This window comes from Coptis chinensis, chromosome 3 (genome assembly GCF_015680905.1).
Source record: "Coptis chinensis isolate HL-2020 chromosome 3, ASM1568090v1, whole genome shotgun sequence".
NCBI lineage: Eukaryota > Viridiplantae > Streptophyta > Magnoliopsida > Ranunculales > Ranunculaceae > Coptis > Coptis chinensis.
This window is the reverse complement of record NC_141458.1, coordinates 74,030,256-74,052,389: the sequence shown is the minus strand read 5'-3', so window position 1 is coordinate 74,052,389 and position 22,134 is coordinate 74,030,256.

The following is a 22,134-nucleotide window of genomic DNA, read 5'->3' as shown; positions in this document are numbered from 1 at the left end:
ACATTTCGTCATATTTCTCATACTCATCACTTAGGTAGGTTCTTTTATTTGGGGTTAATAGATGGGTAAGGAATTTTTGGTGAAAGTGAAAGGTTTGATGAAAGGTTTAGTGGAGTGACTAGCGGTAAAATTTGTAACAGGTAATAATTTATAGCTATGTCGATCCAAAGAATGCCTAAGTTCTCGCCTAGGGTTCGGATGGTGATCAAGTAAGTCGACGCGTGATTTTCTCTATTCGGAAAAACTACTCCTCTGTGTCATTACTCACAAATCACTCATATCGAGGCTTTTGGTTAGATTCTCACAGGATTGATAGTTTAAGTAGACTAACCGTGGGTTCCAGAAACTTATTGTCATGTACAATCAATGATACTCAGTGTATGAATACTCATGAAAATATGTAAAAACTATTGCGTACGTATTATCTTAAGTTTCTTAAAAACGAATCATAATTCGAATGCTAATGTGAGACATCTAGATAATTTTCATCATTGAAAAAGAAACAAGACCTTATCACTAATTACATTTACTAACAAGAAAATTTAAACTATATACAGACTACAAGTTGCCTAATAATTTTTTTTTTCTTTTCTTTTCTGGATTAAATCACTCCCAAACAGAGTGATGATTAGTCTTCGAAATAGAAATAGATAAAGAAAGGAATTACCTGATAACCGTGAACAAAATTAGAGCGGATTGCTGGAACAGAAAGTTGTGGTAACATAATATATTATACAAAAAAAATACAAAAAAAAACAGTAGCACACTATATACAACTATATACAGTTAGATATATGTACAATTCCCTACTCAAGTTTACCATCCAAGATGTGGTGAAGGTCTGGCATCTTCTTCAGTGAAATGCATTTCCTTAGTATCGCGCCAAAAGATAACGTATTCCCAAATGGTGGCCCATTCTTGTTCACCAGATTCGTTCAAATGTTTCATCATCTTATCATCGTTTGGATAACAACGAACATGTCTCAAGTATCGTGCAGGACGTTTCTATTGCCTAAACCTTAATTAACGAATTATCTTGTTTGTTGGGCACATAGAATCTACTTTGACCCAGTCATGAAAAGTAGCTAAAATTGTGGGAAATGTGTCTTCATAATTCGACAAATGGTTACAGGTAAAAGTATATATTGATCCCGAAAAGTACGAGCTCGTTTCAAATTAGAGATAACATAGTTTAAGATATCAAATAATATATGACCTCGAGCAAGCGCATTGAAGACTACACATGCAGCATCATTGGCGGTAGAAAAAGCCAATCTCCCATGATGTTCAGAAAGACAAACAACATCGCATTTCCCATGTTCATGGTCATGCTGAGTAAGGAAATGGTGATGTCTGGCCATCTGCCAAGTTTAGTTCCTTCATCTTTAATTTCAAGACCGTCACCGTATGCTGCGCGAAAAGCAGGCCATGAAAAGGAACGAGTAGAGTTGTGATGTATGGCCATGTTGTTGCCAGCTCCTGATATGGAAGATCCAAAGTCAGGGCAAGTGTTGCCTCTGAAAAGACATGGTTTGTGCCACCAACTTTGATTGTGAATCCGTCTAAGAAAAAGCCATGAGCAGCGTTGAATGCTGGTGTATCTTCCATATTAGCATAAAAGTAGACAGCCAAACTTGGAGAATAAGTTTGGTCAGGGCGAATAACAAGGGAAGACCACCCGATGTCAGTAATGCAATCACGGAAATGAAGTCCATAAGCATTGGAATCCATCATAGCCTGAAATGATTGCTCAGGGATGAGTTTCGGAGGTGTCTTGTTTGATGAAGATGCTACGTTCGATGAAGATGCCATGTTTGATGAAGTGGAGTGATGGGAAAAGATATGAGAAGAAATATGTCCAAGAAAATTTGACTGGATGGAGGAATGAGTATGCAAGAAGATAAAACCTCCTGTAATCAAGTTTAAAAGAACACGTTAAAATTGTTATTATCACAACTTAAAATATGACAATCCTAGTAGGCATTTCTTACAAAAGAAGACACAAAGATAACAACAATTTTAATTAAAGGAGCACACGACGAAACACTTAATAATAATTATTTTATTTTATTTATTTTGGGGAAAGTTGAGTTTTGTAAAAACATAACGCAACCCCCCTCCCCCCCTTTTTTTTCTTTTTTCATATATATATATATATATATATATATATATATATATATATATATATATATCATGGTTCAGAATGATGATAAAGATGGTGATAGGAATGCAGACCGTGGACAACACTGTTCAGTTCATCAATTTGTTGGCTAAGCTGGATTTGAAGGGTCCCCTGGTTGCCAGAGATCATAGTTTGATTATCTATTAGAAGAGTGTGATTTTCTAATGACTGAGAGTGAATTTCCAATATTGCCTCTTGATTAACATCATGCATCGCTTGACGTTCTTGGAAATTCATAAGACTTTTGATGATGATTTCCTGACATGCGTGTAGTTTCCTCATTCTTTGATGAAGAAATTGAATACCTTCCATGGGATTAAAAATGTTATGCATGGTATTTTCATCAAAGAAATGTGCAGAGTTTGAGTTTTGGCCGTCCATTTCATCTGGCGCCCAAGAACCACCGGCACAGTCTTTGTGAAGTATAGTAACAAATGCTCTTTGAAGAGGTATTTCTGGAGAAACTGCTAGATAACCCCAATGCATCATAATTTTCGTGACTAAAGTAGGCAGAGGTGCTAACCTTTTTGTTCTTCTGGTGATTGCGTTCCAGAGGTGTTGGATTATACAAAAATCATCTCTTTGATTCTGCATAATTCAAAGTAGGTGTAGTTAAGGCTTGGTGACTTTAGATTGGTATGACGTACCCACCACATTGTGTCCCAACCAGTGGAGCACAGCTCGTTGATTCTGTTTCAAAGAGCGTTGAAGAACAACGTGATTTTTATTTCCGACTTCGCCATGAGATATAGTGGCCCGTAGTAACTTTTTGACGAAATTAAATGGGGACTCTGAAAGATCGAACCTCGAGTCATTCATTGGAATTTGAAGTATGTCGGAGATAATTTCCTTAGTTAATTCAAATCGTTGTCCATAGGCATGGAAACAGAATTTTCCATTTTCAGGTCTGCTAAATTAGTAGAACATCAAGACCAAATCTCTGGAATAAGCTGCTTCTGCATGATATAGAAGAGGCATCCATCCTCGACGTACAATTTCTATGTCATAAAAAGGAGAAATCGGCCATCACCAAAAAAATTCAGGTAGTTCTTCTCGGGTACTATCTTTCTTGGTTGATCCATTTAGAAGGATAATTGATGGAAGGATAATGTAGAAACGTGAAATGAGAATGGCTGAAAGGAATAGATTTATAGCAAATATAGGATATGGTACGAATCAGGATGCCAAGTGCATCTAGATCTCGACTTAATAGGTGAAAACACAAGTGAAACATGTGATGTTGGTATCCCTAATTATGTATAGCAACTATGGGTATCCATAGTATGTCTTTTCATGTCAGGTGTCCAAAAACAATTAATGAGGTCTTAAAATGATAGAAAATACGGATGAAAGTTTCACAAGGCAGTTAGACCTACACGTAATTTCAAAATTTATGATCATACCTCAATAATAGAAGATGGATAGAATAATCGAGCTGCGTGCGTCACAAGTGTTAGGCGTACCGTGTAGCGTGCGCGATCTTCTCTGAAAATAATAAGTTGAGTTTGATTTATTTTATTGTGTTATTGATTTTTCTTATTTGTTATGGTTTTGATAACTATTTTATGTTTATGATAAGGTAAAAATACAACTAATATACACAATTTATTAAATAGGATGCTCCTCCATTTAATCGTAACTTCATTACAAATGGTTGAGAATTATTTAACACACCATAGTAATATACAAAGCGACAAAGGGAAAGAGCTATTGAGGTTACATAGATCTAGATATTCCGGATGAAGTTATGCATGATCGACAGTAGAACAATGACAAATACTGTTATCACGAATACTGTGATAGCCCATTCGCGTTGCTCATTTTCCAATCGCTCGATCGGATCCATTGTTTTGAATGAAAAGATAATATGTGAAGATTAAGCTTTGGATAGTGAGAGAATGAGGTGACTGAAGGGTGATGAGGAGTGTCGGAATTTATAGGCAAAAATCTGACCGTTTTGGATATCTGACCGTTAGTGGATATCTGACCGTTTGTGCCTTGTAATAATTACGATGGAGATAATATTTGGGTTTTGTGACCAGACACGTGATTTGGGTCGGTTCTAATTTTTGGTCCAATCCCAAATGAATTCCGAAAAATTCTCTTATGTCCCGAAATTTCAAACGCGGAATTTCGATTCGTTTCAATTCCAAATTAAACGAATCGAATGCTAAAATGATCGGCATTAAAAATGTCATCCAATGGAATATGAAGAAGGCACCTTCAACCTCTTTTTTTCTTTTTTTCTTTTTCTTTTTTTTTTTACAAATGTACAAGTGGAAATGAACGTGGCAATGTACAAGGGAAGATGTATGTGTCATTATACAAAAGAACGTGACAACAACACCAGACTACAAGAAGAAAATCATTACAGTAAAATCAGGCAACTGTCATGTCGGCTCTGGGGCGAACCAAATCCAGCCAGACTATGTCTTAACCTTTATGTTTTGGGGGCCTAGGGTGCAGGACAGTACCATCCTTGACCAATGTGCAATGGTCTAATAATAATATTACCCTTAGTACATATGGTATAGCCTCACACCGCCCCGAAATGTCATCAAATAGAAAATTATTCGGGGTTGGCCTGGTGAAATCCATTGCCTGTGCGAACGTGGGACTATCCGATGTTGTTCATCAAAACTTTCTTTGTGCACAATGCAAAGGTTTCCAGCTCATTTAACTGTAATTTTCGCTTCTCGCCTGCCGCATCAGTATTATAATTTAGGCTTTTGGTGGCCCATAGAGCACGATGCTCGAGTTCAACTAGAAGATAACAAGGTTTACCAAAAACGAGGCGGTAAGGGGACATGCCTATAGGTGTCTTAAAAGTTGTTCTATATGCCCACAAGGCATTAGATAATTGAAGAGACCAGTCTTTTCTAGATGGATTAACTGTCTTTTCTAAAATTGATTTAATCTCTCTATTAAAGACTTCTACTTGGCCACTGGTCTGAGGATGATACGGAGTTGCCACTTTGTAAGTAACTCCATATTTCTTTACTAATGATTCAAAAATTTTATTATAGAAATGTTTTCCCCTATCACTAATTATAGCTTTGGGAACGCCAAATCGAGAGAAAATATGTTCCTTTACGAACAAAACGACTGTTTTATGATCAATCACACGACATGCCAACGCCTCAATCCATTTTGACACGACATGTCAACAGCTACTAGTATGTATAGGAAGCCATGACTATTTGGAAAAGGACCTATAAAGTCGATGCCCCATACATCAAAAAAATTTACAATTAAAATTAGATTTAAGGGCATCATATTGCGTTGAGTAATGCGTCCTAGCTGCTGGCAGCGGTTGCATACTTTGCAATGCTCGTGTGCATCTTTAAATAGCGTTGGCCAATAAAATCCACATTGTAGGACCTTAGCTGCAGTTTTCTTACCACTAAAACGACCACCACAAGATTGTTCATGGCAAAAGGATAACACGTCATTATGTTCCCAATCGGTAATGCAATGGCGTATCAGTTGGTCGGAACAATACTTGAAGAGGTAGGGATCATCCCAAAAATAAAATTTCACAGTGGATAAGAACTTCTTCCGGTCCGTTCGAGTCCAAGATGAAGGGACCGCCTCGGTAACTAGGTAGTTTACTATATCAGCATACCAAGGAGATGAAAAAACAGAGTACAAATGTTCATCTGGAAATGAATCGTAGATTGGTTTGGCCTCATTATCGACATCATTAACGAGTCGTGATAAATGGTCTGCTACCACGTTCTCACAATCTTTTTTATCTCTAATTTCTAGAGTAAACTCTTGCAAAAGGAGGATCCATCGGATCAACCTCTGTTTGGCATCTTTCTTTGCTAATAGATAATGCAGCGCCGCATGGTCAGTGTAGACTATTGTAGAAGAACCAACTAGTTGAGGACGAAACTTATCCAGGGCATATACAACTGCTAGAAATTCTTTTTCAATGGTGATATAGTTACGTTGAGCGTCATTAAGAGTTTTACTAGCATAGTAAATGACAATTGGCTTGTTCTCTTGGCGTTGTCCTAAGACAGCTCCAATAGCGTAGTCACTCGCGTCACACATTAATTCAAAAGGTTTAGACCAATCAGGTGGTTGAATTATCGGAGCTGTAGTCAAGGCGGACTTTAAGGTCTCAAAAGCTTGTTTGCAATCGAAAATGAAGTCAAATACGGCATCTTTAAGTAAGAGATTTGTTAAAGGTCGGGCAACCTTTGACAAATCTTGAATAAATCTCCTATAGAACCCTGCGTGTCCTAAAAATGCACGTATTTCGCAAACTGAAGTTGGTATAGGCAAGGAAGCAATTTTTTCAATCTTTGCTTTATCGACTTCGATTCCGTCCTTCGAAACAATATGACCTAGTACTATTCCTTTTGTAACCATAAAATGGCATTTTTCCCAATTAAGAACGAGATTTTTCTCTTCACAACGTACTAAAACATTTTCAAGATTTGATAAACAGTTATCAAAAGAATTACCATATAATGAGAAATCGTCCATGAAGACTTCCATAAAACGTTCAACCATATCACTAAAGATATGAAGCATACAGCGTTGGAATGTACCGGGTGCATTGCAAAGGCCAAATGGCATTCGTTTATATGCAAAAGTACCAAAAGGGCAGGTGAACGTTGTTTTTTCTTGGTCAGCAGGATCTATGACGATTTGAAAATATCCTGAATAGCCATCAAGAAAATAGTAAAATGCATGACCCGCTAACCGTTCAAGCATCTGGTCAATGAAGGGAAGTGGAAAATGATCCTTACGAGTGACTGCATTAATTTTTTGATAGTCAATGCATATTCGCCACTTCACTGGAATGCGAGCGGATATGCATTCATCTTTATCATTTTGCACAACTGTAATTCCAGACTTCTTTGGAACAACATGGACTGGACTTATCCAAACACTATCTGAGATGGGGTAAATAATACCTGCATCAAGTAACCTTAAAATTTCTTCCCATACCACATCCTTCATGGTTGGATTTAGACGACGTTGCGGTTCACGTGATGTCTTGGCATTTTCTTCAAGATGTATTCGATGGGTGCACACATTAGGGTCAATGCCTTTAATGTCATCGAGAGACCATCCAATAGCATAACGGTGTTCTTGAATGACCTTAATTAAATGTGATTCCTGATTTGCAGTAAATTGCGATGATAAAATAATTGGGTGACTACCATCTAGATCTAATTGTACGTATTTTAAGTCCGAAGGAATAGGCTTTAAGTCAGGGGTGGGAGGAGTGGGTATTAAAGATTCTTGAGGAAAGTCATCTTCCACAGAGAAAACAGATTTATGTTCATTCAAGTCGCTTGATAGGATAGTAGTAGAGTCAATTGGTGGTATTGATTATAAAAACTCATGTACCTCCTTTGAATAATCATCAACATCAAATTCAGAACCGCCAAAAGAATGGAATTGGTGTACTTCATCTTCAGGAAAATAGTTTGTGAAATATTCTTGTACGAGGGTCTCAATCATGTTAATCTCACCATTAATATCATTCTCTGGAATTTGTTTTATCAACTTGAACACATTAACCTCGACCGAAAGATTTTCGAAGGACATGGTCATGGACCCATCCCTACAAATTTTATGGCGCATTAGCGATTCTGCGAGGAATGGACGCCCTAATATGATAGGAATGGAGTCACAGGCAACTTCTGTATCCAAAATGACAAAATCTACGGGATAAAAGAAATCTTGGACTTTTACAAGGACATTTTCCACAATGCCTTTCGGATGCTTAATGGATCGATCGGCTAATTGTAAAGTCATCGTGGTAGGTTTAAGCCCATGTAGACCTAGTTGTTTGAATAAGTAATAAGGAAGTAAGTTCACACTAGCTCCTAGGTCTAGTAATGTCGTAGCCGTATACTTATCACCTAATGTGCATGGAACTGTTGGTCTACTGGGGTCCTTGTATTTTACTATACCATTGTATTCAGTGATGGACGGAAACTATTTAGTAAGGAAAGCCTGTTAAGGCACATTTGTTCTTCTTTTTGTGGTGCACATGTCATTCAAAAATTTTGCATGTTTTGGTAATTGCTTGAGGGCATCGAGAAAGGGTAAGTTTATTGTCAAATTCTTAAAGGTTTTCCTAATTTCATCAAAGTTTTCATCTGGTTTATTCTTTGCCAAACGGGCAGAAAATGGTGCCTTAGGGCGGAATTTGGCATAAGGATCCACTTTTTCGTTTCCCAATTTTTTAGATGGTGAACCTCCGGTGTTTCCATCTTTTTCCTTGAACCTCATCGTTTGATCATCCGCATAACGGATTTGATTGTCAACGGTTTTTCCAGATCGAAGAGTAGTAATTGCATTCACCTCACCTTAGGTTGGAGCACTTGTACCAAGTGTATTGGTGAGTTCAAAGGCAGTGTTTGCTGGCTTAGGGTTCGGAACTGCTTGGCCAGGAAACACACCTTTCTGGCTCTTGTCTTGCGCTAATTGTTGAAGTGATTGTTGGATAGACGTTAGGATTTGTGATTGTTGGTTCATGTAAGCGAAGAACGTCTCGCTTGTCCTATCACTAGCAACAGGCATAGGTTGTGCAACAATTACTAGTTCACGATTATTGTTGAGAAGTTGTTGATTATAGCCAGAATTTGGATTGGCTGGAACAAGGCTGCGGTTATTTTGATAGTTAGCATTTGAATTACTTTGAAATTGATTTTGACTTTGTTGGTATTGCTGATTATTTCCCTGGCGGTATGGAATAAAAGTGTTGATTGGTCGAACAGGTGGATTGGCGAAACCTGGAGGAGCCATTTGTTGGTTATTCGGGCGCCAAGCAAAATTTGGATGTTGTCTCCATGGTGCATTAAGAATGTTGAATGCACATTCCTCCTCCGGTGTTTGGGTAGGAGTAGCATGTAACAAGGGACAATAAGCATCGGGATGGTCTGGACTAAGACATAGAACACATGGGGAAGTGTTAGCGTTCATGGCCTGTTGTGGAAGTTGATCGTTTACTTGAACTACAAGAGCATCTACTTTTTTAGTGAGGGTTTCTATCAGTTTTTTCAACTTGGGATCGGGTTTTACCTCAAAAATAGACGTAGCTTTTGTAACATTATCCTTAGATGACCTAGAAGAATCAGTGTTACCCCAATGTGTACATTTTTTCGCTTGTTTTTCAAGAAAAGTATATGCTTCAGTAGCTCCTTTGTCCATGAAGCAATCGCCGTTCATTATATCAAGAGTTTCTTTTTGATGATCAGAAAGTCCATTAAAGAATGAACGAATAAGGACAGCTTTGTCTAGTTGGTGATGAGGACATTCTAAAAAGATCGATGTTTTACTCCATGCTTCCGTAAAGGATTCATGAGGATTTTGACGAAAGAATTGAATTTTCTGAAACATTTCAGTAGTTTTCTTCTGAGTGTAAAATTGAAGCATGAAAGCTTGAACAAGTTTATTCCATGTGTCTATGGATTGTGGTTGTTGTCCTGCTAGCCAAATTGACGCTTTATCCGCTAAAGTGAATGGAAACAGCCGAAGCAAGAGTTGTTCCTTAGAGACGGTTGGATGGTAAAATATTGTGGCCACTTGTTGAAGCCTATGAAGATGATTGTATGGTTTTTCATGATCCAAACCATGATACATAGATAACAAACTAAAAATGTTTGGCGGAATTCGAAAATCACCGACAATGTCCTCAAGTTTGATGCAGGAAGAAGGTCCTTCCTGTAGAGGCTGTATAGAAGTTCGAAAGGGGCTTCTCAGCTGCTGGATTTTCGTCAGCCATAATGAATAACGGAAATGGTGACAAGGAATCTTGTTGATTTGGATTAATAGATGAAGAACTTTGTGGAGGTGAGAACTTACGCAAATGCTTATCGTGTTTTCTCCTACGATAAGTATGTTCAAATTCTTTAGTAGAACCAGACATTAATCTCATGCAAGCATAAAATTAGATCTAATTGACAGAAGGAACTTATTATTACTTGAATTTTATGATTATCTTCAAGCATTATAGTTGAACAACGTAGGCCTAATGTAACGCACGTATTTAAAATACGTATTTATTTATTTATTTAAAATTCGCTGGATTGGATTTGGGATATGTGGGCCTGGTTTCTGGGCCCGAGTCTGTGTTAGGCTTAGGTTTCAAACCCAATTATATATTCATATTGTTCTGGATAATAGGGTTCTTGGATAATAAAATAAAATAAAAATGGAGGCAGAGATAAAAAGCTTGATTGTTAGAGCGTTGGAGCGCGACAATTCGGACTACGAGGGATTCGTGGTGTTTTTTAATACAGGTGAGTAGTTTAGTTTTTTTCTTTTTCCTTTTCTCGTCTATAGCCTAGTCTATACTAAGATAACAGTTTTACGGGAGTAGAATGTTTCTGTTATTTTTTCCTGCTCTTCCTCATTCGTGATTGTTCTGCTTTTTATTGGTAAAACCGGTTATATTATTTGAAAAACCGGGAACGGTGGAACTCAAACCGTCTTTGAAGCTTTATGGGCCTGTTAATGGCGTCGCGAGACCAAAATTTTTGGAATCGTTCTGTTTTTTTTTTTTTTTTTGTTTGAACTCTGTTTATTGTTGTTGTGGTTTTGTATTGGTTGGCTGATGTCTGGGTCAAGTGTTTGATGTCGGGTATTGAAGTTTAGTTGGGTGCTGTCGAAGCTTCCACAGGCGTTAATGGCAACGCAAACTCCAGTATCATTTTTTTGTATTTTGTTGATTGTTTTGTTGAATTGTGGTTGGATTAAGGGTTGGTTATTGGTTGTTGGGGGTTTGAGTGTTGTCGGGGGCGGTTGGGAGCTTGGAGAAGTCATTAATGGCGGCGTGATCTCGTTTGGGGGAAAGGGGATCGAGGTAATGAATCGAGTTTTTGTGGGTATTAAAGTGGTAGGGTTTTTCATGAGGGATATAACCGGTGGGTTGAAAGGGGAGGACAAGTGGAGGTTGTGGTGGCCAGCGTGAGCTGGTGCGGTGGAGGAAGAAGCCTGGTGATGAAAACAACCTGTTTGTTTGGTTGGGCTGGGGCTTGGGCCTAAACCTTTTGTTTGGTTGGGCCAAAACTCTATTGTTATGTTGGGCCGGTTCTATTTCTTGTTGGGCCAGTTTTAATTGTGTTTTGGTTGGGACGGTTCTGATTTCCATTTTTGGGCCTAAACACTAATTAGTGGTTGGGCCGGATTAATCTTGAGTTTTGAACCAATTTAGTTTAAGTTTGGGCCGGAACTAACTAGTGTTTTCTTTGGGCCAGTTTCTATTTTTTTTGGGATATGTCTGTCCATATAATTAAAATGGATCTAATTGGGTCTTTAAATGTTTAGACTTTTGGGGCCGGGTTCTAAGGTTTGGGTTTGGGCTTGGCTAGTTGGGTCTGAACCATTACCTTAGTTATGATCCCATGAGCCATGCACCTTTGCCCTTAGCCATGAACCATGGCTATGACCCTGAACCTGTTGAACATGAAAACGACAGTTTGACTTTGACAATGACTTGTTGACTTTGACTTTGACCGTTGACTGTTGACCGTTGGCTGTGGAATGTTGACTTTTTTTTCCAGATTTTCACATATTTAATAATATGGACCAAGGTAGTAATAAAATATTGTGTATAACTTTGTTTGTCAGTATCTAATTAAGATTTGACGTGAGTAGTATGTAAAGAATATAAATATTGGCACGTAACAAGAGGAAAATTCTTGTAAGACTTAGATATATATTTTTTTATGAGAATTAAATTGTATACGGACTTAGATTCATGGACTTTAGTATTGGGCTTTGATGGTATATTGAGTTCACATAAATATATGGAACGAATGCATTACATGATTGATTACTATTATGAGTTGCTACTTAAATAAATGGTAGTATTTATGAAGGCTTGAGATATTCCATATGGTGTAGTGCAATATATGATTGGCATGTGAAATAATAAGTTTCGAGATTTGATATAAAGATATTTGGAGATCGTGCAATGAATAGTATTGGCACGTGATAATGGGGATTGTATTATAACGAGAAACGTTGAGTTTCAGTACAATTATGTATACTGGCCTGAGATAGAATAAGAATTATTCTGAGATATAAATGTATGACACCTGAATAAATTACGTAACGAAAATCCTAGAACCTAACTACCACAACTCATGTGATTTGGCCCTTGTGATGGGTGTATGTGATATGATTGGCCCTTCTGGCGTTTCAGTGAATTTGAATGGCCCTTCTGGCATAGCCGAATAGTGGCTTGATTATTCCGTTCGCAAAATTAGAACGAGATGCGCGATATTTTATGCCGAATAATGGCAGTACTCACATAATGGCTTTCGTGTGAGGGTTACCTGGTGTGCTGCATCCCCCTCAAGGTAGTTACGCACGGAGTGGTTCATTATGTGAGGGGAGGCATATGGATGCACATGTTCAGCGTTGGGAAGCGATTGTGGTAGCCAGGGAAACTAGGTAAGACATAGATACGACGTAATTTTAGGGACACGCAATGAAAGCTTTAAATAATATAATTATGGTAATATGTTGGTTAATAATATATCTTTAAATATATGATTTGATAGAGTTTTGCAGAAGGGCAAACTAATTACTTGTGCAGAGACGACCCACTCTGTAATTGAGCATGAAATGCGGTAAGTATAGAATATGCTTGGCTGGTTATTAGTTTAGTTAGAACCTAAGGCGCCTCGGTGGAGGAACTAAATGCCTTTTGTATTATTATTGGGAAGCTAAGGCACCTCAGTGGAGGAACTAGCTGCCTTAATTAGGGTACTTAAGGATGTTGTATTAGTTGTTGGAAGTTAAGGCGCCTCGGTGGAGGAACTAACTGCCTTATGGATTGTGTATGTATATGTATATGTATATGTTGTATTTTAGAGCTACTCACACCAGCATTTTTATAATGCTGACCCGATTTGCATGTTTGCTTATCGGGTGTGTTCATTAAATGAACATAGTTGATAAGTCTTGACAGGTTTAGTGTTGAAGAAGGTTGGTTGCTGCTTGTGGTTTGCGTTAGCGTCGTTATTTCAAGATAGGTTTTGTTTTCCCTTGAGGTGAAATAAATTTTCAGTTGAGAGAAGGTCAATTGTATTTTCATTTGTAATTTTAAATAAAGAGTTATTGAAAAGAGATTTGTAACCTAATCTTATTTGTGAATTTTTGTCATGAAGAGGACTTTTGTTTAATTGAAAATTTTTTATTGGTTTTTAATTATCCGCATATTTAAACTGTTTATGGGTTTTTGGTAGTTGAGAGTGCGTCACACCTCGAAAATCGAAGAGTCGGAAACTAATATTGTTTTTTCCGAATTCTATCGAAATTCGGGGTGTGACACCTAAGCTGCTGCTAACGTAGCAGTGAAGCTAGGAATACGTGTGCATAAACCAACAGTCAGGTCACAAGAGAGATATGAGGGAGGCTTTCCGCGCAAGCACGGTTCTAATTAAGTAACTTTAATCTTTCAAGTTTCCTAGACACCGTTAGAATATGATTATGATTAAGATTTATGGAATTAAAATTTATGCAAGGGCTTTTTTATTTTTTATTTTTTTATGCAAGGGAGAAAGTACAATCAGGCAAATACGACCTACTCATATATTACTAGATACAGTTGTAAAGATACTCTACTCATACGAATAGGCAAGGTTGTATCATCAATAAATACTTCAATACGTACAGGCAAATATACATTAATAATACGTATATGTACGCTAATTTGTAAATAGATATTACATTAACGTATATCTATAGTTATAGGAAAATTTGAATTACTCATATGTATTTAGATACGGTAGCATGTGAAAATATTATACGTATGCGTATATATACTAATAAGCAAAAACGTAACTAAACAGGCGACGTATTTTACCTAGACTAAAATACGACTCTTGTATTGCATAATAGGTCGATTTCGTCAATACTCATTGAGATTGCAAGTGTCATATAGAGAGTAGCTTCACCCCGTAGGGTTTAGAAACAACTTACCCAACTCAAATTTTAACCCTCGTTAGAATGTTCTCCTCTTTCATGACAAAATCGACTTATTAAACAACACAATTTTTTAAAATGATGATTTTGGAGGGAAAAACAGTTGATTTTGACCTCGAAAATGACCTCCACCGAGCAAAGCTGGGTGGTGACAGTGTGCGCGCTGTCGAGATCTTTCCGAATTGAGCTCACACGCATGATTCAGAGAACCGTAGCCAATATTATGGCCAGAATACCAAAACACATCCTAATTACTATATATAACTCCTAAGTTATATATGCCAACATGTAAATAACCACTCATACGGTTATATATGCCAACATGTGACTTATATATATATATATATATATAACCATGCAAAACAATACCATTTGTATGTATATATACATTAATATGTAATTCATGACCACTTAACCGCATATATATATTCACAGGCATATTCACATGATTCATGCATATTACTAACCTAATACGCAAAATATAGTCCATTAACTACGACATAATAATTACATACACGTGAAGCATGCAAAAATATTTAAAATTTGGAACCTGCAAGCTTCCCGTAAGTCCACCAAATAAAAGAAACGTGCACAGCGGACCAAATGTTTCACAGTAAGCTTAGTGGTTGTTGTAGCCTAGTTTCCAGGTCCTAGCATTTGGAACCTGTCAGTACAACCAAAATCGGAATGTTTATCAGTAGCAAAAATGCGGGAAATTTCAAAAAAAAAAAAAAAAAACAAAAAAAAAGAAAAAGAAATATATTAAAGGATGAGCGTGGGGGGTTTCCCCTTGGAGCAATTCCAGTTTGCAAGCACAGGTCCTTGGGTCTTTAGAATGGCAGCGACGCCATTTGATCTTAGCACTTTTCAGTGTTTTTAGAAATTTACTTACTACGTGCTAAAACTCAATATTTCCTTACTCACTATGTTTTTTTAGAATGTCAATCTAGTTCGAGTAGGGATTTCATTCCAACTTCTAAGACAAGAATCTAAATGATCACAACTTAAATCTACACCTTGGAGAACTAAGTGAGAAGGATTTGATAGATAGATTTTTTTTTACACTAGTTCTCTAAAATTTGTAAGTTTGTTTTATAGTTAAATGAAAGAGAGAGAAAGATAAGGAAGGATTAATTCTACTCATGCAAAGCCTAGCTACAAGTCTTTTAGAAACAGATCACTACCATATTCTCAAATCCCTAACATAATATACCTATCTCTAAACATATCATGCTAGCATGTGGAATTGAAATGATATTTCATCTCTGAAATATCATTCCAACTCCTAGTTCTACTTTACAACAGTTGATAAGATATTTGTCAATCTCTGTCATTTTGGGACAAGATGAAAAATAGAACCTAAGTCTTTTAAGTAGTGATTCTGGAATCCTAAATTTGTAGCCTGATCCTCACATGAGCATCATTAACCCTCTCCTTGGGAGAGTTTTAGCTCATGATCCTAGGATTTAATTAAAACTACAAGTAAGATAAGTAAAAAGAGATAGAAAGAAGAAATGAATACAAAGCCAACAAATTACCTAAGGAAAACAGAAGTTTTTATTCAAGAACTAGAAGGTGTAGTCCTCCATTAACAAGTTACAAATTTTTTTTCTTAAAACTAAAAGTAAAGACATGGAAGTAAATGAAAAGTAAAAGTCAAGGAAGTAAAAGCTAGCCAACTCCCAAAATCAACCCCCCTTTACATAAGAGAGCCTTTTTCTCTTCTCCCACGTGAAACACTTTTCTCTCATTTATTTTTCACTTATCCACAACTAACCCCCATTTGACACCTTTCATTTTTTTAGATAATCATCACCTAAATCCAACCAACTCATTAACTTCATGCAAGGTGTCAAATTTGCACCAATTATTTGTACCTTTGTCTTGACTTGCATGATGACTCATCAAATCTTATGGGCCCGCCTAGTGGGTCCACGTGCAATGTCCAGTGGCAGTCCGGTCTTTTGGCATTTTTACAACTTCCCGCCTATGCGTAGAGTTCGTCGCACTGATCATCGGAGCAGCTCACTCGTCGCATTCGAAGTCCTGGTTCAAAAGATATGAGCTTCGGAAGTTTGACGCTTCTATGCACGTAATCCCGTTTCTGACTGGATTCTGTACTGTTTGAGTCTTTGGGCTTTAGTCCGGATTTGTTGAGATTCACATGGGCTTGATCGGAAGGCATGTGTATACTCCCTATTCCGTGCTTAAATGCTGGCTTTATCATAATTTTTACATTAGTTGCTCCAACCTGCAAAAACCACGAAGATGCGATTATTTCATGATTATTAAGCACAAAATTGACCAAAATGTTATGTCTTTACGGGTTTTTATAATACAATTTTGGGTGCTTATCAATAATCCCTGGCCTTTCTTATTTTGTGGTTATACTTTTAATAAGACGTAATCATTGGCCTTTTGTATTATTTTTCCAGCATCTACTTTTTCGTCATAATTTGGACGTTATGCATATCGAAAAGATCGTGTGTGGAAACATTATCATGACACTGTTAAATGACAAGAAAAAAAAATGTAAAGATGGTATTTTTTTCTCGTCAAGATTTGAAAGAACTTGGAATTAGAAGTGAACTGCACCCTAGAGAATCAGGCAATAGAACTTATCTTCCTGCAGCACCTCACACACTTTCAAAGAAGGAGAAACACACTTTTTGCAAAAGGCTGAAGAAGCTAAAGTTACCGGATGGTTATGGATCAAATATAGGAGCTTGTGTCAGAATGAAAGAGTGCAGGATGATTGGCCTTAAATCCCATGATTACCATATGTTGATGCAACAATTCCTATCTGTTGCATTGCGTGATCTTCTCTCAAAGGGTCCAAGGAATGCCATTTTTCGGCTGTGTGCATTCTTTAACCAATTATATATGCCAAAGAGTCATCAACAGAGAAACAATGGAATCTCTTGAGAATGAAATTGCAGAAACTGTGTGCATGCTGGAAAGGTATTTTCCTCCGTTCTTTTTCACTATCATGGTGCACTTGACAATTCACTTGGCACGTGAAGCACAACTATGCGGACCAGTTCACTTTTGTTGGATGTTATAATTTGGGAGGTAATTATCTTGTTCTCTTTATGTATAAAAATACTTTTTTTGATAGCTGAAATATTGTTTTGATAGTCAATATTCTATTCTAGATACATGCCGTCACTGATGGGATGTGTTAAGAATCGTGCACGACCTGAAGGTTGTATTGCTGAACACTATCTTGCTGAAGAGTGCTCGAGGTATTGTGGTGATCATATTAAGCAAGTGAGAGATATTGGTGAACGACAGTTAAGAAATCTAGATTATGAAAGCGATACAATCCTTGAAGGACATCCATACAAAGCGGGACAGCCAATTACATTACTTGATGACATCCTAGAAAGTGTCCATCACTATGTGTTGTTTAATGCTGCGGCTGTGGTAGAACCATACACAGGGTAAGTATTATAAGTATAGAATAGCTAATTTTGTTATAGTATGGACTAATACACATCTAACATATTACTATAATTTAGAATGCAATTAGACAAACTCAAGCTTTTAGAGCCGCGCCCCTTGAGAAATAAGAGCTTACTGTTGACAAGACAGGTGGAAAGTTTTGTTGGATGATTGAAGAAAACACATTTGTGATCTTAGTTTTTCTCTCATCTTTGCTCGGGGACAAACAAAATGTTGTTTGAGGGTAGTTGATCAATCCCCAAATGTGTGTTTAACTATATTTACAATGCTTCAAATATGCCCTTTTTATAGTTAATGAACAAACAACTCTGCTATCAACGCTTCTTGGGAATATTCCATCTTAGGAGAAAAAGTGCCGAAAAGTTAAGGTCAAAGTCAACGGTCAACAATTAGGGACTCAAAACCAAAAGCCGAAATATCATGTCCTTAACCTAAAAGACCAAAAATTATGTCCTCAACTCAAAAGTGGGCATCCTTAGCAAGCTTGTTCAAGAAGATACCTGTTTCGACCAAATATGATCAAAACACTAAGTGGTGACGAGATACATGAATATCATAGAAAAGTAGTGCGAAAGTGATGGTGATCGAGTGAATGATGAGACTATAGATTTCGATTGCTTACGTACCCAAATTATCGATGGGATCGAGTCTCAAGAACGTAGTTATTTATGAAAAATAGTTTGGTATTTATATGTGTAGAGTATAGACTTCTTGTAGTTCAAGTAATTGCAATTGAACATGACATCGATGATTATCTCTTTATTAATAAACGAATCTGGACATAAATTAATATATGTAAGTGGCAAGCCATATGGCTAGCCCTAGCCACATGAATTAATGGGCCTGTACATCAAACTATGGTATTGTAAATTGGGCCTTAGCCCTATCGATTGAGCGAATAAGGATGAGACCCCTACCAATGGATGTTTACAGTGTAGGTGGGGGTCGAAACACCACCCATATGGCAAAGAAGAGAAAAGAAAATTAACGAGGAAAAATAATGAGAAAAGAATAAGCAAAATGAAGAACCAGGGGTGGTGTGAATTTAAACGAAATGATCAAGTTGGTATCTTATCGTTGAAGTAATCGGTGGGCCGATTAGACAGGACTTGGGCAGGGCGGGGCTGGACAGATTAGTTGGGCCTGTGTATTGGGCTTTGTTATAAAAGCCGATCAAAATAAAAAGGAACATAAGTTTTAAACGTTCATAGTACAAGCCCAACATAAAAAAAATAAAAAGCCCAAATAGGACAGGCTACCATAAAGGTCCAATTACTGGCCAATAGGACAGGTTAACATCTTCTTCTTCGCTCTTACTGTCAATGACGATAATGGAGGAACGAACTCGATGAAGCCTCAGAATTATTTTTGGGCACGAAACTAACCCCTTTTATCCAGAGACTTAAAGTAAGCAAAACCTCAAGGGGGAAGGCCTCTTAACTAAAGTGTGCATGTGAGGCAAGCCACCAAAGGGAGAAGGTATTTTGGAAATTGGAATTAGATTAGAATTTGGATTTGTGTGGGTGACAAAACAATGACATGAGGATGTATTGAAAGGTGAAAACTAACTTGAACTTGGAAAGACTATTAAGTAGTGCAACCTGAACTTGGACTTGGGTTTATAATGGGACGTAAAATAAATTGATTTGGGAAGTAAAATACGTGTTGGAAACTAACAGACTTGTATATAGATGAATTAAGACATGACAAGTCATGATGTCGCAAGGAACATGAATTCAAGCTTCGAATAAGTTGCATGTTCCCTCTGAACAGCAGCCAGTTGAAACAAATTTTAAAGCATCTTTTGTTAGGATTTCTGTTGAATTTTATTTGAGCGATGAAGATGAGACGGCTGGATATGGATGGCAAAGAAGATAAAATAAAAAGAAACCAAAGTCATGGCTGCCGCATACCAAGTTGGAAGAAAGCATTCTGGTGAATCAAGATTTAAAGAAGAAGGTGAGATTATCGACGGTACGGATATTTCGTAAAAAAAGAAGAGGAAATCTGGTGAGAGAAATCGAAAATCATCGTCCCAATATCATCCAACTCATCAAGGCCTAATTTTTTGAAGAGTGACCAAGGCGTATGAATTAAGATCTTGTGATTGGTGACAGGGAGAAAAGTTGTGGAAGCAGAGATAGGGAAAGAGAACGGAGAGAGGGAAGGCATGGGAGTGGGACCGCAGTGAGAAGGACAGAGAGAGTGAGCGAGGGAATCTTGACTTGGAAGATTGTGTATGGTTGGACAAGATGCTGAAGAAATTCGATAGCATCCTCGTTGCCACTGCTGGTATCATTGCTCAGGAAACGGCTGGTGACGTTAAGATGACAGATACTCGCGCAGATGAAGCATGGTTTTACAATAAGTCTATTGGAATTTCTCTCTACTACCTACTACGAGATGTCGGTAATTTCGAATTAGATATGCAACTAAAGATTAACCGGCATCATCTAGCTCAGGATCGATCAGCTTCAAGTTGGGTCTGCTAGGATATTAACTTCAAATTGTTAGATTTCGATCAAAATTGAATTTGGGCTGCCGATGAAGACGGAGAAAAGTTTTGAGAATATGACAAAGCAGTGTCAAAGATTTTCGACAGTATGAAACAGGTATGTTAGTATTTTTAATCAGTTATCTTAAATTTTTTGTTAAGTGTGAAAGATTGATGAAAAGTTTATTCTTGTCATCGCAGGTAGAGACGGCGGTATGACGGGCGAAAGAAATTCACGAAAAGCCCTCGAAGAAAAGTTTCGCTCTGCATGATCTCAATGCCTTAGAAGAAATAAAGAAGGTGAAGATAATTTTCGCTAAAAAATTTGACGTAATGCGAATTTTTGGCGCACGGAGAAATAACGGTTTACGAACAAAATATATTCACAAAGAGTCGACGGAGAAAAGTTTGGTGCAGATAGGTGTCAATTAATGTTGTAGAAGAATTAAAGAAGCTCACAAAAGTTTCGTTGAGAAAGATCGGCTCAATTCTTTAGAAAAAATAATGAAGCTATAGGAAAGTTTCAATTCGCTCAGAAAAATCGGCTCAATGCCTTAGAAAAAATAATGAAGAAGTCAAAAAAATTCGATCGGAAAATTTCTCGTAGAAAGATTGGCATATTGCCTTGGAAAAAATAATGAAGCTGTCAAAAAATTTCACTCGAAAAATTTATAGTAAAAAGATTGGCATAATGTCTTAGAAAAAATAATGAAACTGTCAAAAAAAATTCGCTCGAAAAATTTCTCGTAGAAAGATCGGCACAATGCCTTAGAAAAAATAATGAAACTGTTGGAAAATATTTAACCGAAAGCGCTAAGTGAAGTGAATGTAGATTTCAAAAAAGAAAACGAAGATTTAATCGAGCGACTGTAAGACAATTGACAGAGACAATTGATTAGGTAACTGTGTGAATGTAATACTATAGAGCTAACAATTCTTTTGATGAAAAATAAAAATAAAGTATGAGTTTGCTATTAAATATTGTTGTTGTGTCAGATAACATACATGTGAAAAACTGACAATGTTGTTGATTTATATAGTTGAAATGAAATAGAACGAGACGTCCCATGTAGAGAAAAACACCATCAATTCTAACTTAACAGAACGAGACGTCCCATGTAGAGAAAAACACCCCCAATTCTAACTTAAGTTGGCAAAATGAGAATAAGCGAGCGTAAAAAACATTCAAACTTAGACTGACGAAGCTAAACATGGTAACTTAGTCAGATTTTGTCGTAGCGATAGCAACGTACTAAGTGAGCGTAAAAACATTCAAACTTAAACTAACTAAGCTAAACGTGGTAACTTAGTCAGATTTTTTTTGTAAAGATAGTAACATACTAAGCGAGCGTAAAAACGTTCAAACTTAGACTGACGAAGCTAAACGTGGTAAATTCGTCCGATTTTTTCGGAGTGATAGTGACGAACTAAGCGAGTGATAATTGTAAAATAACACTTTTACCTAATCTTAACTAATTATGCTAAGAAGAAGTAAAAACATGAATTAATACTAATTGGTTGTTATCAAAGTTTTACTCTCAATTATCATGCAATAACGTGGAGTCAGAATTCGTTCCACTCCTAGTTGCTTAAACGTAACAATTTCTCTAAGATAAACAATTCTACAATATCAATGAGAGCAATGGTTTAATTCTACTAATATGGTGAAGATAACTAATTAAGATATGCTAAATTATACTATAGCAATTTAATGAGAAGATGAGATTAGGGGGATTTGATTCCACCTTGATTAATCATTAATATGCTAGTGTAGATTTTGTTGCAACCTTAATCTTTATGTTTTCACATATAGGTTAGGTCTTTTTATCTTTAATTATTCATGGCATCTCTACCAACTAATAATTAGCATGTGAGGCAATTGAAACCCATTCTCATAGTGAATTAACTACCTTCTAGAATGAAATATATTAATACAACTATTTTATACTAACATATCAAGTCTTCATCAAAGCTTTAATCAAACCCCTCTAATAGAAGTTTAACTATGAATCATGAGACTATCATA